General features: G+C 35.6%; 1 long non-coding RNA gene across 1 annotated transcript in view; it reads left to right on the forward strand.

Moving 5' to 3' along the window:
- LOC131382552 (uncharacterized) overlaps positions 1 to 13,344 on the forward strand; it is a 39,316-nt gene extending 25,972 nt beyond the window's left edge. The window contains exons 2-3 of the long non-coding RNA XR_009212111.1: positions 12,243 to 12,315; positions 13,094 to 13,344. This is a non-coding gene — a long non-coding RNA (uncharacterized LOC131382552). The remainder of the gene's footprint in view (positions 1 to 12,242; positions 12,316 to 13,093) is intronic.
- Positions 13,345 to 17,174: the final 3,830 nt, after the last annotated feature.

A 17,174-nucleotide genomic window follows, 5' to 3' on the forward strand; every position in this document is an offset into this window, starting at 1 on the left:
CTCACTTATCATCATCATCGCCAGACGCCAAGTTCTGGTTCATTGGCTGGATGGGGGAGACCTATCTTAGGAATTCAGGCTCCTTTGCTGATACTCTGTCACTGGCTTCGCTGCTCCTAGATTTCTTGGTTACTTGGAACATCCCCAAGTCCAATTAGGCCTGATGAGTCTTTGCTTGCCACAGTCTCCTCACCAACACAGATAACCTATTACTGACAGCTAATTTCTTTGCTCCTGTGTCTGGTTGCCCGTCTTCTTTCCTATTCAGTCTTTCTAGTTTCAGCATCCAAGCACTTTGACTAATGCCAAGCCAGTTACTGTATCATCTCCCACATAGTGCTAAGAGGGTCCATATATATAAATTGCTCTGTAAGATTCCTCTCATCTGCCACATTTGTGAAATCTCCCTCCTCTGTTATCATAGAGGAGTTATTTACATCTTTTTCATAGTCCACAGGGCAAGTCTGTTTTTTACCTGTTTCTCTCTTTTACTGGATTATGTGTTTTTATGGGACAGAAGCCACATGGTGGTTTAGTCACAGAAATATTTATTAAGCATTTAATATTTGCCAGGCACCATGTTTGGCAACACAGGTAAAAAAAAGTATATACAAACATACACAATGTGTGGTTTTAGTAACTCAGGGTCACTGGATTTTATTGCTAGTATAAGTAGTTTAGTTGAAGTATTCCACAAAAGTTTTCTGAATGAATGAATGTTTGCTAAATAATTGAAAATAGATTTTTAAATCTAGTTCCTGAAAAAATTATGTGCTCTAGTGCATGTTCCCTAAGAAGTAAATGACAATTATTGAGCAAAAATAAAAACGTAAAATAACCATTGAAGTTGTTTTAGATGCTAGACCTGAAAGGTTTACCATAAATAAGATAAAGATGTATGCCAAAGGCTAGCATCTGTTTTCTATAAAAGACCAGATAATGTTTTCAGATTTGTAGTCCATACAGTTCTGCCACATCTACTCAACTCTGGTATGGTAGCTCAAAAACAGCCACAGTTACCTAAATAAATGGGTATAACTCTGTTCCAATAAAATTTTATTTATGGATTCTGAAATTGGAATATATAAAATGTTAATGTGTCATGAAATATGATTGTGTTTCCTAATTTTTTTCCAAATTATTTAAAAGTCGTTTATGGTTTGTAAGACTTATAGAACGAGGTAGTGGGTAAAATTTAGCCAGTGGGCCTCCATCTACTGACCCTCGACCTAAGCTTTTCTTCTTTTTTTATTTTTTCAAGAACTCTCATATTAAGATTAAACTTCAGTTTCTTGATAATAAACTTTTAAAATTTTTGTAAACAAAAATAGATTAGGTCCAGGTTAGATGTTCAATACTGAAAACAAGAAGGAGGCTGGGCTTGGTGGCTCGTGCCTGTAATCCCAGCACTTTGGGAAGCCAAGGTGGGCAGATCACCTGAGGTCAGGAGTTCAAGACTAGCCTGGCCAACATGGCGAAACTCTGTCTCTACTAAAAATACAAAAAATTAGCTGGGTATGGTGGTAGGCATCTGTAATCCCAGCTACTCAGGAGGCTGAGGCAGGAGAATCGCTTGAACCTGGGAGGCGGAGGTTGCAGTGAGCCGAGATAGCGTCATTGCACTCCAGCCTGGGCAACAAGAGCAAAAATCGGTCAAAAAAAATAAAAAATAAAAAAAGGAAAAAAAGAAGGAGTAGTGGCATTGTCAAATACTCTGGAAAAAGCAAAATATCATGGCATAATGCAAGAACATGCATAATCGTCTGTTGGCTGAAGGCAAGGGCTTATAGTGGCTTATTCTCTAGATTATTTTCAGTCTTCAGATTTAGTAATTCCCTTCATGGAATTTTGGCAGAGAGGAACTAATAAGGTTCAATAAAATTATCTTTTTGTGAGTAGGTTTAAAATAACTCTTGAGTATTGCTTGCATTAAAAGCAAATAAACAAACAACGTATCTTTGTTAAAATCATACATAACACTAGAGTTGAGGCAGGGATGTTTGATCTTGGAAGCCTGGATAAGCCTTTGCCTTAATTTTGCCTGATCTATGCTAGCATTATAACACTGTTATTTTTCAGCCTGTATTTCTGCTTGTTGGTCAGTTGAACCAATTGAACCATGTTTGTGTCTGAAAGTTAAACAGAATGACCCCAGTCCCAATATCCTCTTCAGAGATGTCCTCTTTTCATTATTTCTACTAATTTCATCTCCAGATTGATTGTAAACAGTAGGTTTCTAAGGTTTCTAAGAAAAAGTAGGTTTCTAAGACTAAATTCATCTCCAGGTTGGTTTTAAACAGTAGTTTTCCTGCAAATGATTTTAAAGGCTATACAATTCTGAGAAGCAGCTGGTGTCTAGATTATTTATTTTTCTCCCTCTTTGTCCGTGAATATCTCTCCTTTCTCTATTGATTATGAAGGTTTTCTCTTCAAGTAACTTCTAGAATTCTCTCTCTTTCCAATAAGCAGGTGAAGAAGTGATATTAAAAAGAAAAGACTGTTACGGAACCAAATGAAAGGCTATATAAACATTTCATGTAAAGGGCCAGAGAAGAAATATTTTAGGCTAGATAGGCATATGGTCTCTGTTGCAACTACTCAACTGCATTATAGAATGAAAGTAGCTGTAGACAATTCAAAAAAAATGAGCTGTGTGTGTCCCACTATATTTACAAAACAAGGCATCAGGAAGGATTTGACCAGCAGAGCATAATTTGCCCACCCTGAACTAAAGTGTACGTTATATTAGTTGTGCCTATTGAGTAATTAATATTATTTATTCTTAAAGTAGAAATATGATATTTTGTCTTAAGACAAAACAAAAACAAAGCATATTAAATTATAATTATAGACTATTTGTAATGGGGAAGAAGTCTTTCAAAAATTATATATATTAACATATGCGGTTTATATATTTATATTAATAATAATATAAAGCTTTAATATAACCTTTGTATTAAATTAGAAAATGTCCCTTTAAGCACCTGCATCTCACACTTGGTTTACAGAGCCTGTTTAAGCAGCAGACATTTCTGTACATGTTTCTTTGCAGAAGAGTTAGAAATAAACTGTGACTTTAACCATTTGCATGAGCTGAACACAGGATGACTCTCAGTATAATGTGACAATCATTTCATTTGCAATATTCGCAGACTTGCTTGTTTGCTTTGGCTGGTGCCATAGTGTTTATGCCTTGTCATACACTGGCTGAATCATACTGTATCGTCCCTCTTTCCAGACTCTAGTTTTGAGTTGATAAATGAGGTTCAGTGGCAGATTTACACATGCTGTTTGTCCACCTGGTCCCTATTCAAAACCACTACTTCCTCACAGTGAACACTTGATAGCAATGTCTGTATTCATTCTCTTCTAGACAGATCCCCTGATGCTATCTTTCTAATGTCTATAAATGATTCTTTGGTATAATGGCGGTGGAAACGTAAAGCAATTTTTATGTAGTAATTAGCTGCTTTGCAATCCAAAGAAGTTCTATATAACGTGAATACTATGTATGTTTCTAGCCTAGGCTAGAAACAGGTACAGATATTTGTTGAGTCCCTATTACATATCAATTTCTATATCTAGATATGTCCATGTATTTTCATTTAATCATCACAAACAACTTGTGTGATAAGTAATGTTAAACCCAACTAAAAGTGAAAAAATAGAATTACAGAGAGTATAATAAAGTTTTCCAAGGTTTCACGTGTAGCAAATGGGCAACACTCTATCATAGTGATGATGAGCCCAATTTCTATAGTAGACTGAGAGACACCAGAATCCTACTGCCGACTGCACTCTTACTAGCTGGTGTGACCTTGGCAAGTTATTTACCTCTCAAAGCCTGATTCTTCATGTCAAAAGCAGAGGGATGTTGATTTGTAAACCAGATGAGGTGTTGCATGTAAAACGCTTAACAAGGTTTCTAGCTCTAGACAATATACTCAATACATGTTGTTGGCTCTTATCAAAGTCACAGATCCAAAATGAGAATCTTCTTTCTCATGGCTTGATAGTCTGATCTTTCAACCACACAAAGGTTAGTACTCTTTCCATTCACATTCACACAATCTGTGTATCATAATTGAAACGAAACCTGAGAAATCCTTTAGATTAGGGTCTAATTTCAAATTCTGGTAGGGTCAGGCAGGTAGCATAATTGGCTCAAGTGGGGTGGGAGTAGAAAGTGCATTGCATATGTTTTGTGAGTGATGAGAACTGGAGTGCAGACTCCCTATCTTAGAAAAGGGAGCAGCTACTTAGTTCCAACAAATTGTTGGTTAATAGAAATGCAGACCTGAATTTGTTAGTTCATTCCATTTTTCAAGACCAGGCAGATACTCACATTTTCATGTGAAATGTGCCAATTTTCAGTTGCTTGCTTTTAAAACTTTAAAAACAGACATAACAAACATATCCCAACTGGATTTGGTGCTTGGACCATTCACCTGTGATCTTCACTAGATTAATCTTGATGTTTGACCAATGACAAAACACATTAAAAGAGGTAGGTGACTTGTCAGTGTCACACTGGGTAGCAGTTGAACCCCAGGGTCAGCCAGTGAGGAATATGGTGGAATTAGGACTAAAAGCCAGGCCTCTTTTTACTCCGCCACACTATTACTATTAATACTTTTATATTTGAACAATTTCATTTAGGTAATTCCATCCCAGATCACTCCAAAGGCTCTTAAATGGAAGATGTTTCTTTCTAATATTAGTGTAAAGGAGTATTCTAGAAATAACTGCTGATTTTTCCAGGCTTGATTGTTTTAGCCTAGAATTTTCACATAAAATATTACAAGAATTTATGACTGTAATGTCAATATCTTTCTTTATAAATTTAGAAATTCCATATGTTTATACAAAATAAATCATTACTCTTTTTCTATTCAAAAGATAGTTTCAAGTGAAATAATGAGGTTTATACTTTTAACATTGCCATAACATTGCAGTTCTCTAAAATGAGAGCGTTAGGACAAATACCTAATGCATGCAGAGCTTAAAATCTAGATGACAGGTTGATAGGTGCCGCAAAACGTCATGGCACACATATACCTATGTATCTCAGAACTTAAAGTAAAATTAAAAAAAAATGCCTGCGTTGAATTGAACATTTGTTTAAGAAGGGGAAATACAACATACAGGTAAGTATGAGGCTCACATGACAACCCCAGTCAGGCACATTGCTAAGCACTTTATAAGTGCTGCTGTCATATATTATTCTCCTAAAAGATCTGTGGAGGTCTCTTTTATTATTTTAACTGTTCTTTTAATAATTATCTAGATTCATAATTATGTATAAGGAATTCAGTCTATGCAGTCATGTCACTTGGCAAATATTCCACAGTTAATACAGACAAAAGTAAAACTCAAGTATATTGGTTATTAAGCCTTGAAGTAATAATCTTGTTCAGAAAACAAGTTCAGAAAAATTTTTGGAACTCCGGAGGAAGCCACATCATGATACAAACTTCAGATAATGAATCATCTCTGACAGGCCTGCCTAAACGATTATGTCATATAAACATAATACCTTTGTTAATACATCTGTTAAGAACATTTATGCCTTAGGGCTTTGGTACTGACTGTTCTCTCTGTTTAAAAGACTCTTCTCCCAGCACTTCAAGCGGCTGAGTCTCGCATCAGTAACACTTTCTCAAAGTAACTCTCAACCTGTGAACTAGAAGCAGAGAGTAAAATTATGTTTTATTATATTATCCAGCTTTATTCACTTATAGTCCTTTCTATCTGAATATATTTTTATGTATTTAGGTGGCTATATCTCTACATAGCTATCTTCACCCAAATCCAAGGTCCATGAAGACAAGGGATTTTCTATATTGTTCACCACTGTATCCTCAAGCCTAGAGCCGTACGTGGCACATAATAATCCTTCAATAAATATTTGCTAAATAGATGAATGAATTAACTTTGTGTTAGTTTTTACTTAGCCATTTGTTTTGGTCATAAATATGAGACTGTGTTTGAAAACACAGGCTATCAAAGTACAGAGGGTATTGCATTATGTTCGATGCAGAACCAGAAACTCTCCTGTTAATAGGGAAATGTTACTTGAATCCTGATTATAAAACATAACAAAGCAAGCAAGTAAATTCACACCCACACACATACAAACACACAACAATTTTAAAAGACATTTTGGGGACAATCCAGTATATTTAATATGTACTCTATGGTACATGGTGATATGTTAAATTCATTTTCTTACTGTGATAATGGTATTCTGGTTCTACAGGAGAATGACTTTGGCTTTAAAATGTGATGGTGAATTATCAAAGGATGAAGTGTCAGACTATCTAAAACTTACTTTTAAATGACTCAGCGAAAGCAAAACTATGTAAAGTATATATAAATCATATATTTATATCTAAATGTGTGTTTGTGTGTGTGTGGAGGGAGAGATAGAATACGAATGCAATAAAACATTAATTATTAGTGAATATAGGTGAAATGCCCATGTTATAAGTCTTCATTTTACAATTATTTTAGCTTTTCAGTAGGTTTGAACATCCATATACTAAAATTTGCAAGGAAATTACTTTTAAGAAAATATTTGTGATATGACATGACTGTTTAATATGTCCCTGAAATTTATTCTTCAATTTCTGTATTTACATATCTGTTTAGTGACATCAAAATGCTTAAGATGACAAGATGGAAAAGAACAAAGTTTGTAAAAAGCTGCCTGTGACTCTCACTAAATTAATAATCTACTTTAGTCTCTTTCTTTAAATTTTACAGATATACTCGAATTGTAAAAAGTTCTCCCATTTAGTCTAAGGCAGAAGAGGTTTGATCGACTTTATGAGAACTATTTATATCTGAGTTATCATAACACGTAAACGAAGAGTGTCATCACCAAGGGCAGATATTTACAGGAAAATAGATTTTACTAAAATAGATTTTCTATCTCCAAATTTATATACTGTACATAGTCTAAAATAATTCAATGAACTTGGAAACTGGTAGACAGATATTAAATATAATAACTAAAGAACAATAAAATGAAAATTTATCTCACCTTTCTGTTTTTATGAGCATCTTTCAACAATAGACACAAGGCAGTATTTGCCTCTGGGTCTCAATGTTCAAGAACGTGGAAATAATTTTGAAGATTGCTAGCTTTGTATGCAGGTAGCTAATTATTGATTAGTACCTTTGCTCATTACAGGGAAAACTGATTACTACCGTGGCTCAAGACAATAAAATAAAGGGATAGTTAATGTGTAGTCATGCATTTCCCGAAAAAAGTTACATTTGGAACTGTGAAAAAGTGCATATGCTTATTTTACACCACCTAGTCATTTTTAACCAAGAAACAATTGGCACGAAAGTGTGTTTTCAATACAGATGTTTGGATGGATCCACTAATCTTTCTTGTAAATATGTGATACTTTTTCACTAGTTGTTTCACACTAGCAAACACTGGAAATAGGCTTTACTACAAATGCTCTTTTACTTTGTCAGTTTCACTTGACTTACCCTATGAAAGATCCAAGACTAAAAGTCATAGGATCCTATCTCAGTAATCAGGTCGACAAGATATGGGATTTTGTGCAGTATTTTATGATGAAGATTTAGAGTTTTTTTGAATGAATTCTGGAGTAAAATCATTATGATGCTGTTTACAAATTAAAGTTAATAGTACCAAGGGAATAGATTGTTGAGGAAGCTGTCCTACTGACAGTGTTCTTCTTGAGGGCACTTGGTAATTAACCAGAAATAAAATTTTTGTCGTCACTTTTACTTTCCTTTGGACCATTTTGTCTCTGTAAATATGTTATTCCTATGTGTCCTTGAGAATCAACATTTATCTCTGAACTCCTGTCTTCATGCACAAACTTCTCTTTCTTTGTCTCAACTATTACTATTCATTGCCAAAGTGTTATTCAATCATACATTTAGGAGCCAAATATATTTATTCAGTAAGTTATATTTCAGTTTATAGTGGACAACATGTATTTCAGTAAAGATTAATTCCATGCTTTGGGTATTAGTTGTGGATAAAAATATCAACTAATTACAAAAATTAGCAGGGGCAGTGGCACGTACTGTAGTCTCAGCTACCCAGGAGGCTGAGGCAGGAGGATCGTTTTAACCCAGAGGTTGCAGTGAGCTGAGACTGCACCACAGCACTCCAGCCTGGGTGACAGAGGTGGACCCTGTCTTGAAAAAAAATCAACATATTCATAAGACAAATTATCACATAACTTTATCCCAGTTGAGCTGCAAGACGATCTTAGGAAATATGTAGAGGCATACCTTAGAGATACTATGAGTTCTATTCCGGACAACCGCAGTATAGTAAATATCACAATAAAATGAATCACATGAACTTTTTGGTTTCCTACTTCATATAAATGTTATGTTGACACTATACTGTAGTGTGCTAAATGTACAATCACATTACATCTTAAAACAATGTATGTACCTTAATTTAAAAATACTTTATTGCTGATAAATGCTAATAATCACCCGAACCTTCAGCAAGTTGTCATCTTCTGTAGTGGAGGATCTTTCCTCATTGTTGATAGTTGTGGGCTGATAAGGGTGGTGGTTGCTGAAGATTGTAGCAGCTGTGGCAATGTTTTTTCTTTTTTTATTTTTTTAATGGAGTCTCACTCTGTCACCAAGCTGGAGGGCAGTGGCACAATCTGGGCTCACTGCAACCTCCGCCTCCCAGTTCAAGCGATTCTCCTGCCTCAGCCTCCCGAGTAGCTGGGACCACAGGTGCCTGACACCATGCCTGGCTCATTTTTTATATTTTTAGTAGAGACGGGGTTTGATCATGTTGGCCAGGATGGTCTCAAACTCCAGACCTCGTGATCCGCCCACCTCAGCCTTCCAAAGTGCTGGGATTTACAGGCGTTAGCCACCGCGCCAGGCTGGCAATTTCTTAAAATAAGATAACAGTGAAGTTTGATGCACAGAATGATTCTTCCTTTCACAGAAGATTTCTCTGTAGCATCTGATGCTGTTTGACTGCATTTTACCCATAGTATTTCTTCTTGCAAAATTAGTTAATCCTCACAAACCGTGCCTCTGCTTTATCAACTAAAATTATGAAATATTTGGAATCATTTGTTTTTATTTCAACAGCGTTCACCGTATCTTCACTAGGAGTAGTGGTACTACTCTTGCAATTTCCACCCCATCTGCAGTTATTTCCTTCACTGAAGTCTTGAAATGTTTCAAACCTTTCAAAATTGATTCCAGTCCTCATGGATGGAAACCTTTCATCCATGATGATTGCAATCAACTTCTTCCAAACCTCTGTTAATGCTGATTTTTTTGACATCCTTCCATGAAACAAGAATGTTCTTAATGGCATCTAGAATGGCAAATTTTTTTCAGAAGGTTTTCAATTTACTTTGCCCGAATCCATCACAGGAATAACTGTCTATGGCTGCTATAGCCTTATAAAATATACTTATTAAATAATAAGACTTGAAAGTCATAATTGTTTTTGATCCATGGGATGCAGAATGGATGTGTTAACAGGCATGAAAACCACATTAATCTCGTTACACATCTCCTTTGCAGGACTATCTGGATCAGAAAATTGGGCAACTCTGCAGAATTGTAGGGGCTGAGATGTGGAAGCCTTGATGTTGCTTACTTGGAGAATGGAGGTGGAGTTACACTTCACTAGGGTCCATGTATGAGTATGTGGAAATAAAACCAAAGAAAATCACTGGCCTCTGGTTTTGAAAAACTGAAGAAGAAGAAAAAATAAATCAAAGTCAGGTTACTGAAAGTAACAGGTGAAAGCTAGAAAAATGTGGAAAATAGAGCTAGAGGTCTCCAAAAAAAAAAAAAAAAAAAAAAAAAAAAAAAAAAAAATGAAAGACATTGACAGAGCGGTCAATCTAAGTAGTCAATGCTATATGTCACTTTGCTGAGTTACTCTGACAGCCACTTGAGTTCACAGAGTAAACAGACAAAAGGGTGGCAGGAAACCAGGAAAACAAGGGCTCTGGTGTCATTAGCAAAGGAGGCTACAGTGCTCTTAAAATCTGCAGCACGACAGTGTCAAATATAAAATTATTAATGCTTAGGATGGAGGGAGAATTTAAAGGGTCCATAATAGTGCCAATATTTCCATAATTCTGTATAAATTTTACAGCAAGGAACAGCTTTGAGTACACCATGTCTGGATGTTTAGGAACCCCAATTGCTCATGGTCATTCCCATGTCTTCTCCTAAAGATGAATTATGGATCCTAGTTAGCACCCAGAGACTTAGCTGAGACCCTTCCATGCTCTTACAATTTCCAGTCTCCTTTTATATTTCCACTAAGGAAACATTTTTAAAATTTTCAAATCGATTATTAACCGATACTATGACAAAATGAGATAAAAAGAAATAAGAAGGAAAATGATTACACACTTACATGTGATGGTAGTATCAGATTGCTATACAGGTTTCTATGTGCTGTCTTAATTTATGTAATTATCTAGTCCCAGCTCTATAACTTTTGTGGATCAGTGACAATTCAGGGATCACATTTTGACAATTACTAGATGACCTGGTGCCTCTCTTTGTTGTAATTCAATGTATGGATAGGGCATAATCTTTACATATTTTATTAAAATTCTAGAGGTAAAATTTGAGGTCATAACTTTTTAGTGCGTATCTCACTGTTTTCAAAACTATGTGCAAGATACTGTTAAAGTGGCTTGGGGTGCCTTTGAATTAAAGTTTCCTTTTTCTAGGAGAAAAAAAAATAGCAAATGTGGGCGGTGGCATTGGCCTGCATCTTACTACTACTTTCTCAGTGCTCCTGGGCTTAGAAGGAGACGTTTGGAGGATAAAACGTTGTTCTTCAGTTGTAAAACATTTGGAAGATAAAACACTACAGTTTCTGGCTAGCTTCTGCATATCTTTGATCAATCAATTCAAAATATTATGAACTTATTTCTCCCTGAGCTGATATCAAGATGAGTTTGCAACAGTGGGGACAAATTGAGAAATCTTGAGAAAGATGCTATAAATTAAAATGTTCTTAGTTTTTGATGCTGCCTTTGCGTAATTATCCATTGTCTGGCTTTCAGAAATTTTTGAAAATAAATCTTGGCATGTGCCGTAGATTGTATACTACGCAAGATTTCTAATCAGCCTACTTTTATCTGTGTTATGTGTTGCCATTATGTAAATAACGAAGTTTCTTGGATCGCTTGCCTTTCTCCTCGTCCAAACACTCACAGTCTTGGCAGAAATATAATAAGTTGCTAATAAAGATTTTAGGCCTATTTTTTGTATAAATATTTGAGATGCTACAATATAATAATATGGATAGTTAATGCATACATAGCACTTATTATAGACCAGGATCTGTTCTAAATGTTTTATATGCAGTAATAAATTTAGCCCACCTAACAACCTCATGGAGTTTTCACTGTTAGTATCCCCATTGTTCATGCACTGCTATCATCTTCATTTTACCATGTTGTTAGGGTAAACCAATGTTGTTTTTGAAAATAGGTCAGGGCCTTCTCCTGAAGGTCCTATTCTCCTTGTTAAATCATTGTAAATGGAATCTACCAAATTCAGTAAAGAAACTTGAGCAGCTCTGGTAAATTAAGCCAATTAAATTATTTTATCACATTCATAGAGTATTGGGCATTCCCATTATTCCAGTTCACCAGGCAGAACTTTCAGAGGCCAAGACTTCCTTTTTCTTATTACACAGCTCGCTTCCCATTAACCCTATTCAAAATCAATGATTTCTTGACATTAAAAAATATCTGCTCTTTTATCCAGATATTTGCAAATTTCTTGGTGTTTAAAAAATTAAACATCTGGGTGGTTGTCTTCTTTCATTTTAAACCCGGTGATGTTTTTCTGAAAACTCATGATTGTATTATCAAAATTGCAATTCTCACCTCTGCCACTTCTTAGCATGGTGTATGCTACCAGCTCGCTAGGTTAGCAGTAGGTTAGTGTAATGAAGCTGGAGCCAGGATAATGACACAGTGAAGAAGTATGTTTCAGTAGTGAATTACATGAGCTACAATTTCTTCTTTGCAGCATTCCCCCAAAGGCTTCTTTAGTCTATTGCCATTGACCATCACGGTAACAACTCATACCATGAAGTCTTCTATAGTGGCATTACCAGAAATGAAAGATGGAAATGTGAACTTTCCCCACATTTTCTTTTTTTTGTAATGAGTGTAAATTTAATAATTCTATATATTTTCTTATTTTGGAAACCTGAGGTGGTCTAATACTCAACATTTGTCAGTGTGCACTGGAAACCATTCTGAGACTCCCTGCAGCTGAGGATCACAGGTACTACTTGGGTCCATAGTCCCTTACCCAATGTCAAAGATTAACAGTTATGCACTAAATAGAAGACAGTTGAATAAACTATCTATCTATCTATCTATCTATCTATCTATCTATCTATCTATCTATCATCTATCACTATGATCTTTCTACCTACTATCTATCTGTCATCTATATCTATTATCTTTCTATCTATCTGTATCTGTCTATCTATATTTATTATTGAAAGCCTTCTAAGAAAAGTGCACTGTACTTTATAATTAAATGTCTGTATTCTTGGCTAAGAAAACAAATTATGAGGTACCTAAAATAAAGGGGATATAAGTATGCTGTAGACCAGAACCTGTTAGAAACATCCAGTGACTTTATATTCCTGCTTGTAAAGCTTGTAAAGACCTCATTGTTCTTCTACACAGATCAACTTGGATTCTTCCTTCAGCTCTTGGATTAGGACTTATTGCCACTCTGAACCCACTACCCATCCTGGCAATTTAAGTGGTACCTACCACATCTGCCTCATTTTCTGTTCCTAAAGGGAAAATGAAGCATATAGGAGTCAATTACACTTTCAGGGTTTAAAAAAATTACTGACAGATTCTGTGTCATTCTTTAGCTCCTTTATTCCTCAGGCTTCAATGACTGTGTAGTTCATGGTTGAATCCAAGACTTCAGTTCATCTCAAACTGCTTTTTAGAATGTTACAGACAAAAAGTCTAAAAATAGTAAAATAAAGACCAGAAATAGGTCTATGTGCTCCTATCTATCTCTTTGTTCTTTTCAGCTTTTCATTGTAATGATGTGAATTATTGCTGAACTGATGATCTCAAACTCCTGCAAACAACTTGGATATCAGTGACCCCATGAGAATCTGTAATATCACTGGACATGAAAAAAAGTCTGGTCCCTTCTACAACCATGACATATATTTGTATTTATGGTCCTCTGGAGAATCTTGCCTTTTCCCACCGGGTTTTATTTTACTCTATCTATAGTATTGTAATTTCAGAAGAAGAAAATAAACTATATCCCATTGCCTGACATGAAACCATATTTTTATTACATCTGTCAAGTGACTCTTGATATCACAAAGTGACATCTGAGCATGCCTTTCATGAATACTAAAAAAATTCGCTGCATCTGATATATATACCCCAGATTCTATGTTACTTCTTCCATACAATCTGGATTTTCTTAAATAATTTATATGTAAATAGTTTAGTAAATACAATTTCTATGAATTTTTTGGTGAAAAAGAGACATTCAATCCAAAAATTATACGTACTATGAAGCAAAATTTCCTAGCTGTGAATACCTATGGTGACACCATCTACATTAACCCAGGTGTGTTTTAATTATCTCATCTACAATATTGGTATAGTAGTAGCACCAACCTTAAAAGGTTACAATGAAAATTAAATAATTAGTATGTATAAAGTGAACAGGCCGTGCCTGACATATAGCATTTGCTATAGATATGATATCTATTATTACCATTTGGTAGGCATTAATTTATACTACATTTGGATCCAAGATGAAGATGTCAAACTAGATTAGCTGCTTGCATAAAATAGTGGAAACTTAAGAATGAACAAGTATCGATAAATCACCTCATTTAAACAAAGTGAGATTGGTAATCTTTTCATTCATTCATTTTATTCATTCCTTTTTTTACTCTGGAAAATATAGAGTAGTTAGATGAGAGATAATACTGATATTATAGTGTAGTGATAGAAAACAGAGGAAATGGATGATTAAATGCATTTGATTGTGATATATGGATGATATACTAGGTTGATATGATAGAGGAGAACTAAACTGGAAAAAGGTTAAGAGTGGTCCATGGGAATTTGCATTTGAGCTGAAACCTAAAGTTAAATGGGTGAGCCATGCTAAGAGCTGGAGGAAGAGAACTCCATATAGATGGACCTTTGGCCGTTTGTAGAAATAGGAAATGTTATTTGGCTAAAGGATGGTAATCCAGAAAGAGAGTGGTGGGAATAGGATTGGGGAGGGGGACAGACGGTAGAACGGGTAAGGCATCATGTGCCAGAATAAGACCCTCGGTTTTTTTTGCTGAGTACAGAAGAAACTAATAGGAAGATTTTATACAAGCAAGTGATATAGCTGGATTGACATACATTAAAATCTTTCTGTCTCGTGAGGAAAATGGTTTGGTGTGGGTGAGGTTCTTGACAAGAATGAAAGCAATAAACTGTTTAGGAAACAACTATCAAAGTCAAGGGCAGAATGTTCTAGTATGGTAGGAGTACAGCTAAAGAAAGTGGGCAGCTTTCTGTCATATTTCAGGAGACAAATTGATTGGAACAGCTTGTGAATTTGATATGGGTGAAGCGGGTAAGATGGTTTCAGTAGCTACATAGATGGCTTACTGTATATTTTAAACTGCAAGATCTGTGTGGGAAAGTAGCTGGCTAATATTCGGTCATTTATCTAATTCTCAGTCTTATCAGCTGATGATATAAACCCCTCTCACCTCTGGCTTTAGCCCTGTTTCAATCTCCGCTCACCTCCAAGCTGGATGGGGCTGGAAATAACCTTGGACAGACTCCACCCATTGCTCCTTGTGTAAATTCTGACTTCTACCTGTTCACCAAAAATCATTTTCCCTTAACTTCTAACAGTAGATTGCAGTACTAGATTTCATTTTCACTCAGAATAGCAGTAGTAGCAGTATGTACACCGTAGTGCTAGATTTCATTTTTACTCATAGAATAGCAGTCAGATTTTTTCTCCATCAACACCCAGGTTCATCTTCAGCCCAGGAATGAGTCTTTAAACCAAACAGTCTATCTCAAACAATGTTTCCCATTTGGCGGTGCTGTATATCTTGAGCTACTTTGTTTTAGTCCCCTCTACACCTGATTTTTCAATCTGCTCAAAATACTCTTACCACTTGATTTGTCACTTTACCAGAAGTTTGTACCTTGGTTTTATCTCGTGATACTCTTCTCCCATTTCTTCTCTTAGCTTTGCCTATCAATTTTGACTCAAACTTATCCCTTATTTTATAATTACTATTAACAGCTTTATGTAAATAGTCCTCCTGAGCCTGAGAAAGCTGTCTCTTCCAAATAACTTAAATGCCACTCTCTCACTGTTTGTCTTGTAGGTGCAATAGAGACATAAGAATCCCTGACTTGATTCTTAATCTATTAGATTTGTGCAAAACGAATTGTGGTTTTGCCATTACTTTTAATGACAAAAACCACAATTATTTGTGCACCAAACTAATACTTAAATAAAATTTGGAAACTAAAAGCTGCCTAGGCCTTGTCAATACTTGTACAACACTTGTAACAAGCCTCATCTCAGTAGTAACTTGTTTGCCAGGCTACTAACCGGAGCCGAAGAGGAGGAGCCAAGTGAACAAAGATATTGCCAATGTTTTTACTTCAAGTTCCATCTCTTTGGAAGCTACAAGTTCATCCAGCTGATAATATTAAATACCAATATTGGTTCAAGTAGAACTTAAGTTTGCCCTCTGGATATTTTGATTTGTGTTACTGGTCTGTGGCCATACCACCCTGGACGTGCCCGATCTCGTCTTAATTTGTGTTATTGAATTTTTTTCTTCAGCACCAAGGCCTATATAGCTAATTTTCTCTAGCCTCAGTTCTGGATCTTTCCCATTTCCTTACTAGTCAGTCCCACTAAAAGTGTTGCATATCTTTTGGTTTACCTTGATGTGACCTTCTAAATGTTCATCTTACAGATGTACAAATCTTAAAATAGCTTTGTTGGAAATACCACAGAGTGTGCTGCATACACCAAAATCTGTCATTACATAGAGTAAAGTAAAAGTCCCAGTAAAATATTCTTAGAGATAAAGGTAGGCTCTCACTAACCACAGCACTGGCCCACACCTTGCTTCTATAAGGTGCATATGTAAAAAATAACTTTAATATTGCAGTACTGCAGTTTCTGTATTTCACCAAGTTGAAACCACAAAGCCTATAAAAAGAAAATGAGGATGGTTAATACAGAGTAACAACTTGATTGGATTGAAGGATGCAAAGTATTAATCCTGGGTGTGTCTGTGAGGGTGGTGCCAAAGGAGATTAACATTTGAACCAGTGGGCCGGGAAAGGCAGACTCACCCTTAATCTGGGTGGCCACAATAAAATCACCTGCCAGCATGGCTAGAATAGAAGCAGGAGGAAAATGTGAAAAGAGAGACTGGCCTAGCCTCCACCTTTCTCCCATGCTGGATGCCTCCTGCCCTGGAACATCAGACTCCAAGTTCTTCCGTTTTGGAACACAGACTGTCTCTCCTTTTCCCTCAGCCTGCAGATGGCCTCTTGTGGGACCTTGTGATCATGTGAGTTATACTTAATAAACTCCCATATATATAATATATATCAGTATTTCCAGCTCTGTACACATTCTATGCATATAAAAATCAACCTGATTATTTCAGAATATCTAAATGCCAGATTTCTAGATTTTAACATTGATGGTCCCATTAACTGTTCATTTCTCTTGTGTCAAGTTAAGGTTGGGAAGCAAATGATGATAAGTTCATAAAAATTTATATGATATATATCATATATATGATATATATCCACTCCATTTATATATATACATATATATAATATATGTATATATAATCCATTAGTTCTGCTCCTCTAGAGAACCCTAATACAATGAGCGTATTAAAACAAATTATGAAAATTATGAAAAACAAATGCAGCACATATCAAAGATTAACAGTGTAATCAATATAGAAATCTGCATTCAAAACCCAAACTAATGCAGCTGAGACACTGAATTAGGGTCTTTTTACCTTATGTTTTCATCCCACACTTTAAAACATACATTGGATCTGTTAATGGGCTGCACCT

This window comes from Hylobates moloch, unplaced genomic scaffold, assembly GCF_009828535.3.
Source record: "Hylobates moloch isolate HMO894 unplaced genomic scaffold, HMol_V3 SCAFFOLD_49, whole genome shotgun sequence".
Classification (NCBI taxonomy): domain Eukaryota; kingdom Metazoa; phylum Chordata; class Mammalia; order Primates; family Hylobatidae; genus Hylobates; species Hylobates moloch.